This window comes from Ranitomeya imitator, chromosome 4, assembly GCF_032444005.1.
Source record: "Ranitomeya imitator isolate aRanImi1 chromosome 4, aRanImi1.pri, whole genome shotgun sequence".
Lineage (NCBI taxonomy): Eukaryota > Metazoa > Chordata > Amphibia > Anura > Dendrobatidae > Ranitomeya > Ranitomeya imitator.
In genome coordinates this window covers 635437630-635449485 of record NC_091285.1, presented here as the reverse complement: position 1 = coordinate 635449485, position 11856 = coordinate 635437630, and the positions used below count along the sequence as shown (strand labels likewise).

The 11856-nt window shown below is 44.1% G+C and overlaps 1 protein-coding gene across 1 annotated transcript in view; it reads left to right on the top strand.

Annotated features, from left to right (window-relative positions):
* Nucleotides 1-9101: 9101 nt before the first annotated feature.
* Nucleotides 9102-11856, top strand: part of PRR36 (proline rich 36) — a 90051-nt gene continuing 87296 nt past the window's right edge. Inside the window, exon 1 of the mRNA XM_069766799.1 lies at nt 9102-9255. The gene's annotated coding sequence lies outside the window, so the exon portion shown is untranslated. The remainder of the gene's footprint in view (nt 9256-11856) is intronic.

The window sequence follows — 11856 nt, the reverse complement described above, 5'->3', positions numbered from 1 at the left end:
GTGACTTTGAGGAGCCTACATAACAGAAAATACCAAAAAGTAACACCATTGTAAAAACTACACCCCACACGGAGTTAAAAACCTCATTCAAGAAGTTAAGTAACCCTTCAGGTTCTTCGCAAGACCTGAAGCAATGTGGAAGGAAAAAATGAACATTTATCTTTTTTCACAAATATTTTACTTTAGATCCAAATTTTTTATTGTCGCAAGGGTAACAGGAAAAATTGGACTAAACAATTTGCGCAATTTCTCCTGAGTACACAGATACCCATTTATGGGGGAAAACGACTGTTTTGGCGCACAGCAGAGCTCAAAAGTTAAGGAATGCCATTCGACTTTTTGAATATAAAATTTGCTGGAATAATGAGCGGACGCCATGTCTCATTTGGAGAGCCCCTGATGTGCCTCAACAATGGAAACCTCTCACAAGTGTCACCATATTGGAAACTGGACTCTGACCCCTCAAGGAACTTATCTAGATGTGTGCTGAGTACCAAGAACTCCGAGGTGCTTCACAGAAGTTTATAATGTTGAGCCATGAAAATAATAAAATCACATTTCTCAAACAAAAATGTTTTTTTTTATCTCCAAATTTAGCATTTTTACAAAAGTAAAAGGACAAATTGCACCATACAATTTGTTGCTCACCTTATCAGGAGTGCATCGATACCCCATATGTGGGGGAAAACTACTGTGTTGGTGCATGGCAGGGCTCAGAAGGGAAGGAGCGCCATTTGACTTTTTGAATACAAAATTTGCTTGTATCATTTGCGGATGCCATGTCATGTTTGTAGAGCCCCTGATGTGCCTAAACAGTGGAAACCTTCCACAAGTGACCCCATTTTGGAAACTAGACCGTTCAGGGAATTTATCTAGATGTGTGATGAGCAGCCTGAACCACCAGATGCTTCACAGAAGTTTATCATGTTGAGCCATAAAAATAAAAAATCATATTTTTCCCACAAAAATGTTTTTAACCCCATTTTTGTCCCTGTGTCATTTGAGCAGTGTTTCCATCATTTTCAGACATTTTAGAACTTAAAAGGACCCCCGGGAGGGATCGCGGTAAAAATACTCAGGTCTCCCATAGACTTACATTGGGGTCGTTGTTCTGGCCGAGTACCCAAGTATACGAATCTACTCGACCCTAGCAAACGAGCATTTTAGTGCTCACTCATCACTAGTAATTACAATACTTTTCCAGGAAAAATACTTCATCTTCTGGAACTATTTTGAGCGTCCCAACACATACGGCCATGATTATATGTGTGTATGCATATTCACAATTGTGTTAAAAAGTGTTTGCCCCCTTCCAGTTTTCCTATTGTTTTGCATGTTTGTCACACTTCAATGTTTCTGTTCACCAAAGAAAATTAAACATTAGACAAAGAAAACAGAAGTAAACACAAAATGCAGTTGTTTTTTTAATTATTATTAAGGGAAAAAGAAACCAAACCTACAGGGTCTTGTGTGAAAAAGTGATTGCTCCCTATACCTAATAACTGGTTCAGTCATCCTTAGCAGCAACAATTGCAATCAAGCGTTTGTGATAACTGGCAATGAATCTTTTACAATGCTCTGGAAGAATTTTAGCCTAATCATCTTTGCAGAATTGTGTTATTTCAGCCGCATTGGAGGGTTTCCGAGCATCAACCGCCTATTTAAGGTCATACCACAGCATCTCAATCGGATTAAGGTCAGGACTTTGACTAGGCCACTCCAAAGTCTTAATTTTGTTTTGCTTAAGTCATTCAGAGGTGGACTTGCTGGTGTATTTTGGATCATTGTCTTGCTGCATAACCCAAGTGCGCTTCAGCTTGAGGTCACAAACAGATGGCAGGACATTCTCCTTCAGGATTTTTTGGTAGACAGTAGAATTCATGGCTCCATTTACCACAGCAAGTCTTCTAGGTTCTGAAGAAGTAAAACAGCACCAGACCACTACCACCATATTTTACTGTTGGCATGATGTTCCTTTTCTGAAATGCTGTGTTACATCTACGCCAGATGTACTGGGACATACAGCTTCCAAAAAGGTATTTTGTCTCATCAGTACACAGAGTATTCTCCTGAAGTCTTGGGGATTATCTAGATGTTTTCTGTCAAAACTGAGACAAGCCTTTATGTTATTGATCGACGGGTAGTGTGGCGAGCACTCTTGCTGAGATCCGAGGTGCTGGTGAAGTGGGATGGCAATTCCTGTAATAGACTAATGTTCAATCACTGCACAATCTTAGAGTCTGCGGTGATTGAACATTACTTTATGCTATTGATCAGCAGTGGTTTTAGTTGGAATTCTGCCATGTAGGCCACTTTTGCCCAGTCTCCTTCTTATGGTGGTGTCATGAGCACTGACCTTAACTGAGGCAACTCAGGCCTGCAGTTCTTTGGATGTTGTTGTGTGGTCTTTTGTGGACTCTTGAGTGAGTCATTACTGCTCTCTTGGGGTAATTTTGGTCGGCTGGCCACTCCTGGGAATTTTCAACACTGTTGCATGTTTTTGCCATTTGTGGATAATGGCTATCACTGTGGGTCGCTGGAGTCCCAAAGCTTTTCCAGATTGATAGATCTCAATTACCTTTGTCTCATTTGTTCCAGAATTTCTTTGCATTGCGGCATGATGTCTAGTTTTTGGGGAACTTTTGGTCTACTTCACTTTGTCAGGCAGTTCCTATTTAAGTGATTTCTTGATTGAGAACAGGTGTGGCAGTTATCAGCTTCCCAAAGATGTGATAAATTAATTTACAGGTGCTTCTCACAAAATTAGAATATCATCAAAAAGTTAATTTATTTCAGTTCTTCAATACAAAAAGTGAAACTCATATTATATACAGTCATTACGAACAGAGTGATCTATTTCAAGTGTTTACTTCTGTTAATATTGATAATTATGGCTTAGAAATTGTCATGTCTGTCTGGGCAGGAAAAGTGAACGACTATCAGAAAGAACATCATCTGTAAGTTACTATAAATCTATAACTGTACTGCAATCACTGATATGTTCTGCAGCACTGGTATCTACCACTATATGGTCACTGTATGGCAGTAATATCAGTGTTGGTCTTTGTATAGAGATTATTTTCAGTAACAGAGCGGTCATCTGCTGAGGGTCTCCTATATCCCCTATTAGGGTGCACCACCATAGTTGTAATCAGGGTTACCTGTTTAAGGGCCTCAAGTATGCTCCATCTGAACCAAAACCCCAGCTACGCATCAGCTCCAGACCTAAACCCTATTGAGCCTCTGTGGGGCATCCTCGTATGGAAGATGGAGGAGCACAAGGTCTCCAACATCCACCAGCGCCGTGATGTCGTGTTGGATTGGAAGAGGATTCCAATGGCAACCTGTGAAGCTCTAGTGACCTCCATGCCCAAGAGAGTCAAGGCAGTATGTGAAAATAATGGTGGCCACACAAAATATTGACACTTTGGGCACAATTTGACCATTTTCACTTAGGGGTGTACTCACTTATGTTGCCAGCGGTTTATACATTAATGGCTGTGTGTTGAGTTTTTTAGAGGGCACACCAAATTCACACTGTTATACAAGCTGTACACTGACTACTTTACATTGTATCTAAGTGTCAAATCTTCAGTGTTGTCCCATGAAAAGATAAAATATTTTTTTAAAATGTAAGGGGTGTACTCACTTTTGTGATATACTGTATATGTAGATATAAACTGTTATGATCTGGTGGTTTAGGAGCAACATGGAATGAGCTCTGAAGGAAGTGGTATCTGTACTGACCGCAGTCCCTAAGCTCAACACAACACTAGAAGTAGCTGTGGGATGCTCCTAACACTGCCTAGGCACCTCGTCACAGCCTGAGAACTAACTACCCCTAAAGATAGAAACAGGAAAACTATCTTGCCCAAAGAAAGAGAAAATCCCCAAAGGATAGATAGCCCCCCACAAGTAATGACTGTGAGTGGAGAGGGAAAAGACATACACAGAATGAAACTAGGATGAGCATAGGAGGCCAGTCTAGATAGATAGATAGGACAGGATGGAATACTGTGCGGTCAGTATAAAACACTACAAAAAATCCACACAGAGTTTACAAAAATCTCCACACCTGACTAAAGGTGTGGAGGGTAAATCTGCTTCCCAGAGCTTCCAGCAACACAGAATTAATTCATACTGACAAGCTGGACAAACATAAAAAGCACAGAACAGATAAGTCCACAACCTGTGGACAGAAAAGAGCAAGCAAGGACTTAGCTTTGCTGAACTGGTCAGGATAACAGGGAAATCCAAAGAGATGTGAATACAACCAGGAACAGTGGCACAAGCTGAAGGAAAGAGCCAGGCTAAATAGCCGAGCAGAAAAGACAATCAGTGGAAGCAGCTGCTGACAGCTAAATCCAAGGAGCAGCCATTCCACTTAAAACCACCGGAGGGAGCCCAAGAGCAGAACTCACAAAAGTGCCACTTACAACCACCGGAGGGAGCCCAAGAGCGGAATTCACAACAGTACCCCCCCCTTGAGGAGGGGTCACCGAACCCTCACCAGAGCCCCCAGGCCGATCAGGACGAGCCAAGTGAAAAGCACGAACCAAATCGGTGGCATGGACATCGGAGGCAACAACCCAAGAATTATCCTCCTGGCCATAACCCTTCCACTTGACAAGATACTGAAGCCTCCGCCTCGAAAAACGAGAATCCAAAATTTTCTCAACCTCATATTCCAACTCTCCCTCAACCAACACCGGGGCAGGAGGATCAACTGAGGGAACAACGGGCACCACATATCTCCGCAACAAAGATCTATGGAAAACATTATGAATGGCAAAAGAGGCTGGAAGAGCCAAACGAAAAGACACCGGATTAATTATTTCAGAAATTTTATAAGGACCAATAAACCGAGGCTTAAACTTAGGGGAAGAAACCTTCATAGGAACATGACGAGAAGACAACCAAACCAAATCCCCCACACGAAGCCGGGGACCAACACACCGACGGCGGTTAGCAAAACGCTGAGCCCTTTCCTGAGACAACGTCAAATTGTCCACCACATTAGTCCAAATCTGCTGCAGCCTGTCCACCACAGAATCCACACCAGGAGAATCAGAAGGCTCAACCTGACCAGAAGAAAAACGAGGCTGAAAACCAAAATTACAAAAGAAAGGTGAAACCAAAGTAGCCGAACTAGCCCGATTATTAAGGGCAAACTCGGCCAACGGCAAGAAAGCCACCCAATCATCCTGATCAGCAGACACAAAGCATCTCAAATAGGTCTCCAAGGTTTGATTAGTTTGCTCAGTTTGGCCATTAGTCTGAGGATGAAACGCTGAAGAAAAAGGCAAATCAATGCCCATCCTAGCACAAAAGGCCCGCCAAAACCTAGAGACAAACTGAGAACCTCTGTCAGACACAATATTCTCCGGAATGCCATGCAAACAAACCACATGCTGAAAAAACAATGAAACCAAATCTGAGGAGGAAGGCAACTTAGGCAAAGGTACCAGATGTACCATTTTAGAGAACCGGTCACAAACAACCCAGATAACAGACATCTTCTGGGAAACAGGAAGATCCGAAATAAAATCCATGGAAATATGCGTCCAGGGCCTCTCAGGGACCGGCAAAGGCAAAAGCAACCCACTAGCGCGGGAACAGCAAGGCTTGGCTCGGGCGCAAGTCCCACAGGACTGCACAAAAGCACGCACATCGCGCGACAAGGAAGGCCACCAAAAGGACCTAGCAACCAAATCTCTGGTACCAAAAATCCCAGGATGACCAACCAACACTGAACAATGAACCTCAGAAATCACCTTACTTGTCCATCCATCAGGAACAAACAGCTTCCCCACTGGACAGCGGTCAGGTCTATCAGCCTGAAATTCCCGAAGCACCCGCCGCAAATCAGGGGAGATGGCAGAAAGAATCACCCCTTCCTTAAGAATGCCAACCGGCTCAAGGACTCCAGGAGAATCAGGCGAAAAACTCTTAGAGAGGGCATCAGCCTTAACATTCTTAGATCCCGGAAGATACGAGACCACAAAATCAAAACGGGAGAAAAACAGGGACCATCGAGCCTGTCTAGGATTCAGCCGCTTGGCCGACTCGAGGTAAATCAGTGTCTTATGATCAGTCAAGACCACAACGCGGTGCTTAGCTCCCTCAAGCCAATGTCGCCACTCCTCAAACGCCCACTTCATAGCCAACAACTCCCGATTGCCGACATCATAATTGCGTTCCGCAGGTGAAAACGTTCTGGAAAAAAAAGCACACGGTTTCATCAAAGAACCATCAGCATCCCTCTGAGACAAAACGGCCCCTGCCCCAATCTCAGAAGCGTCAACCTCAACCTGAAAAGGAAGAGAAACATCCGGCTGACGCAACACAGGGGCAGAAGTAAATCGGCGTTTAAGCTCCCGAAAGGCCTCAACAGCCGCAGAGGACCAATTCGTCACATCAGCGCCTTTCTTCGTCAAATCAGTAAGGGGCTTAACCACACTGGAAAAGTTGGCAATGAAACGGCGATAGAAATTAGCAAAGCCCAAAAATTTTTGAAGGCTCTTCACAGATGTGGGTTGAATCCAGTCATGAATAGCTTGGACCTTAACAGGATCCATTTCAATAGACGAGGAAGAAAAAATAAAACCCAAAAAAGAGACCTTCTGAACTCCGAATAGGCACTTAGACCCCTTCACAAATAAAGCATTATCACGAAGGATCTCCACACCTGACTAAAGGTGGGGAGGGTAAATCTGCTTCCCAGAGCTTCCAGCAACACAGAATTCATACTGACAAGCTGGACAAACATAGAAAGCACAGAACAGATAAGTCCACAACCTGTGGACAGAAAAGAGCAAGCAAGGACTTAGCTTTGCTGAACTGGTCAGGATAACAGGGAAATCCAAAGAGATGTGAATCCAATCAGGAACCATTGACAAGTGGCACAAGCTGAAGGAAAGAGCCAGGCTAAATAGCCGAGCAGAAAAGACAATCAGTGGAAGCAGCTGCTGACAGCTAAATCCAAGGAGCAGCCATTCCACTTAAAACCACCGGAGGGAGCCCAAGAGCAGAACTCACAAAAGTGCCACTTACAACCACCGGAGGGAGCCCAAGAGCGGAATTCACAACAATAAACTATACAATTAGTATAAATTAGGAAAACCTTTCCAAAACTTTTTGTTTTTCAGATCACCCCCTTATCCAGACCAGATTTTCGGTTCTACCCAGAGGCGTAGCTAGGGTTTTGGTTCAGGGGGGCGAAGCTTCTGAGTGGGCCCCTAACCAGGTAACCTTGATTACAGCTTGGTGACGCACCCTAATAGTGGAGAAGAACCTCAGCAGATGACAGCGCTATTACTGAAGATAGTCTCTATATAAAGACCAACATGGATATTACCGCCATATGGTCAGTGGTAGATACCAGTCCTACAGAACATGTAAGAGATCAGAGCACCCATAGGCAAACTCTATAGCACAAGGCAGCACTCCATAGGCAGACCCTGTAGTATAAAGCAGCACCCCCATAGGCAGACTTCGTAGTTTAAGGCAGCACCCCCATAGGCAGACCCTGTAGTATAAGGCAGCACCCCCATAGGCAGACCCTGTGGTATAAGGCAGTACCCCCATAGGCAGACCCTGTAGTATAAGGCAGCACCCCCATAGGCAGACTCCATAGTTTAAGGCAGCACCCCCATAGGCAGACCCTGTAGTATAAGGCAGCACCCCCATAGGCAGACCCTGTAGTATAAAGCAGCACCCCCATAGGCAGACTCCGTAGTTTAAGGCAGCACCCCCATAGGCAGACTCCATAGTTTAAGGCAGGACCCCCATAGGCAGACCCTGTAGTATAAGGCAGCACCCCCATAGGCAGACCCTGTAGTATAAGGCAGCACCCCCATAGGCAGACCCTGTTGTATAAGGCAGCACCCAGGCAGACCCTGTAGTATAAGGCAGCACCCCTATAGGCAGACCCTGTAGTATAAAGCAGCACCCCTATAGGCAGACCCTGTAGTATAAGGCAGCACCCCCATAGGCAGACCCTGTAGTATAAGGCAGCACCCCATAGGCAGACCCTGTAGTATAAGGCAACACCTCTATAGGCAGACTCTGTAATATAAGGCAGCACCCCTATAGGCAGACTCTGTAGTATAAGGCAGCACCCCTATAGGCAGACCCTGCAGTATTAGGCAGTACCCCTATAGGCAGACTCTGTAGTATAAGGCAGCACCCCTATAGGCAGACCCTGTAGTATAAGGCAGCACCCCTATAGGCAGACCATGTAGTATAAGGCAGCACCCCTATAGCCAGACTCTGTAGTATAAGGCAGCACCCATAAAAAATACTCACTTTTCTTCTTCCTGGTTCCTCTGCAGCTCTGAGCTCCCGCTCATCTCCTGACAGCGGGCGCCAGTTAGTGACATCATCGCACCCGCTGTAAGTGTCGGCGTCGGTAACATCAGACGCTGACAGGGGGATGATGGGAGAAGGAGCGTAGCTCAGCGCTCCTGCTCCCATCAATGTGATCAGCTGTATCGGCTAAATGCCAAGACAGCTGACCTTGCGATGTGGGGCGGGTGCCCACTGCTGGCACTGGGCCCCCCCCCCAGCCTGCTCAAGGGCCCCATAGCGGCCGGGCAGCAGAGCAAGGAGATAGAGTCTCCCTGCTCTGCCGTAGAATGTAACTGTATCGGTGTGCTGCATAGCGCTCCGGGTGGGCCCCCTCAGAGTGCGGGGCCCGGGACGTGGCCGTCTCTGCCCCCCGGTAGCTACGCTACTGGTTCTACCATATAATGTACATATCAGCAATCCATGCTGGCAAGACCAGAGATTTCACTGTATATAGGTGTACATGCACCCTTGCAGAGAGTGAAGATTTCTCCCTGGAGACTTATAAATTTCTCTTCCTTCCTCCTGCTCATATAACAAGCCATATTTCCATGGAGATGGATCCTTCAGCAAGGTGGGGGTTGCACAGTCCTTTGCAGGGGTTAATGATCACATCTGAGACATGGCTTGATATCGTGTGCAGAGGACAACACTGCCACCTGATGATCAAATCCATGAATTAGCACGTCCTGTCACCTTCAGCAGGGAGGGACGGGGTCTATAGATTATAGGCTACTCCTGTGTGTGTCACTTTTGTCGCTGTACGATATAAATGCCAACATGATGTGACGTCGTCTAGATGATCCTGTTGTGTGACCCAGTTCTGAATACGAGCCAGAGGTGGAGCTGGGAGCGAGGGGAAGACGTACACACTGTGCTCACTGTACCTGAGCGGCGTTTACCTGGAAGGTATTGCAATATGAGGGGGGAGCTGATGATAGGGTTGAAGTATATACATAGATGCTGTGTTTATGACTGCGGGGGGGGGGGGGAGGTGGATGACGTAACGTCTGGATGTGGCGGTGGCACTGGCGATGAGAATGGGTGGTGGTTCTCCTGATGTTTTTTTTATACGCCAAAATATTTGTCTAGGTTGTATTGGTTTTTTATGCAGGATTTTACATTCTGTTATCACCCTTGACCAATCTTTATATCATTATATGAGCAGCCAACCTTACAGTCTGTATCCCCATACTGGTTTATTATAGGACTCCATCTATCAGTAGACAATACCTTTCTATAGACACATCTACAAAGACGCGCGTAGAGGGGTCATGAGAAGCAAACTGTCCTGTGGCCTAATTAACAATGGTGTCCGGGTATCCAAGGCACCAAACTGTAGGCTTAATTATGCTGTGTACGACCTCAAGTTAACGAGTGGTAATCTCCCTTTGAAACTATAGCAAGCGGCCCAGTAAGTGACACTTCAACGAAATTACTGTTTCTGCTCTTACATTTTGCCACCATAAGAATGGGTGTCCAAAACCTGTTGACTGATACCCTTTAAATAGAAGGGTCTTTTATGCCAGAAACAGCATTGGTCTGACCTGCAATACCAGATACTGCCTATAGAAAGGAGTGGCAGTATATATGTCTGAAACAAAATCAGACACTTTTATCCTAGCTTTAGACAATCCTTTTTATATTTAGTATTATATTTAAGTTTAAAAAAAAAATGCGCTGTCCATTTTCATCGTCCATGTGCTACCATTCATTATAGATATAGGGCCAATGTGATAATCTTTAGATTGGCCCCATACCGCCAAATGTTCCCCCCAACATTCTTTATAAAAAAAAAAACAAAGAATGGTGACAGTCTAATGACACACATTTTTTATTTAATTATTTTTTTACAATTGAGTCCAATTGTTAAAAATAAAAGCTTCCTGAGATTATTTGATTAAGGGAGGCAAAATAAGTAACAAAAAGAGCAACAATGTACATGTGGGGACATTCAACACCTACACATTATGTTATGCCTCAGATGTTCAGAGCCATAATATGGCTTCGAAAACTTATATGGAGACCAATTATGTCTACATCTTCAAACAAAGTCAGACTCCGCATGAATCATGGCATGCTACATTGAATGGCATATTACCAAAAATATACCTTCTAACAGAATAGTGTAGAGGAGGCAGATGGTAAGAGTACAGGATAAAGTATGAAATCATAACCAGAAGTCTGAGAACATAGAGGTAACAACCCCCAGGGGCATAGCTACAGGGCGTCCAGAGGCGGTGGTTGGATTTGGGTCTGGTGGTTGTTGTCACTAGTGTTACAAATGTTATGTGGCAAATGGGGCTGTGTTACATATTTTGGATTAGGCTTCATGTCATATGTCTGATAACTTATTCTGTAATTGTTGCACACAAATACCTCTGAGACCACTCAAGAGCATTGTCATAGAAAATATGAAAAATCCTTGAGGTCTCTCATATCCCCCCTCCCTTTCTTCTTTCCTGTACCATTTGTCATAAGGAGACAGGAGCTAGCACTCAAACCTGCCTTTATGTAAAATGGAAGTGCACAAAGAGATGTGAAACAGCTTAATTAGAATGCAAGGATTCTTTTTTATGTCCAGGTGACTAAAAAGAATGTGTATAGTGCACAGAGAGAGAGACAGGAAAAGGCTTATTAGATTTTGAGGGTAATCAAAGAAGATCTCGCATCCTTTTCAAATAGCCATGATCACTGCAGTTACAATGAGAGGGCAGACAGTATGTGTCCAGGAGAAAATATGGAATATTTAAATTTCTATACATCCAATATTAATGAGACGTACATTTTCAGGACCGGAATAACTAGGCAAAAATACACTTATTTTCTCTTAATTATAACCCCTTCCAAAAAGCCTCAAATCCATAGGTACCATATAACCACCAGCAACTAGGCTATGTTTGGCCTCTAAGCGTAGATAAAATCCAGATACAAAAGATGACATCAGTCTCAAACTTCTACAATTTCTTAAAATAATGAGGGGCTGAGACCAGCCCACAACCTGGCCCATGTGAGGTCATCACAAAGGGGTGTGTGGGCGGGACTCTGGGTCTGATAAAAGATCAAGATCACTTATGATGTGTGTTAGTGCAGAAAGTTACATATTTTGTATGCAGGGATCCCGTTAATTGATGGCCAAATTGAAGCACTCTCCTTCAGCTAAACTGAATTCTCTTAGCGATCGGTGTTGCAAATTCTCTTGTTAATCCCTTTTATTTTCTGTAACTGTTTATGCTGCACGGTTTTGTTCCCCTTGTAAAATGTTTTGTATATTTTTCATAAACACTGCCTCCCTTTAGATTAAATATAACATTTAATAGTTATTATTTATTGTTATAGCGCCATTTATTCCATGGCGCTTTACATGTGAGGAGGGGTATACATAATAAAAACAAGTACAATAATGTTAAACAATACAAGTCAAAACTGGTACAGGAGGAGGGAGGACCCTGCCCGCGAAGGCTCACAATCTACAAGGGATAGGTGAGAATACAGTAGGTGAGGATAGAG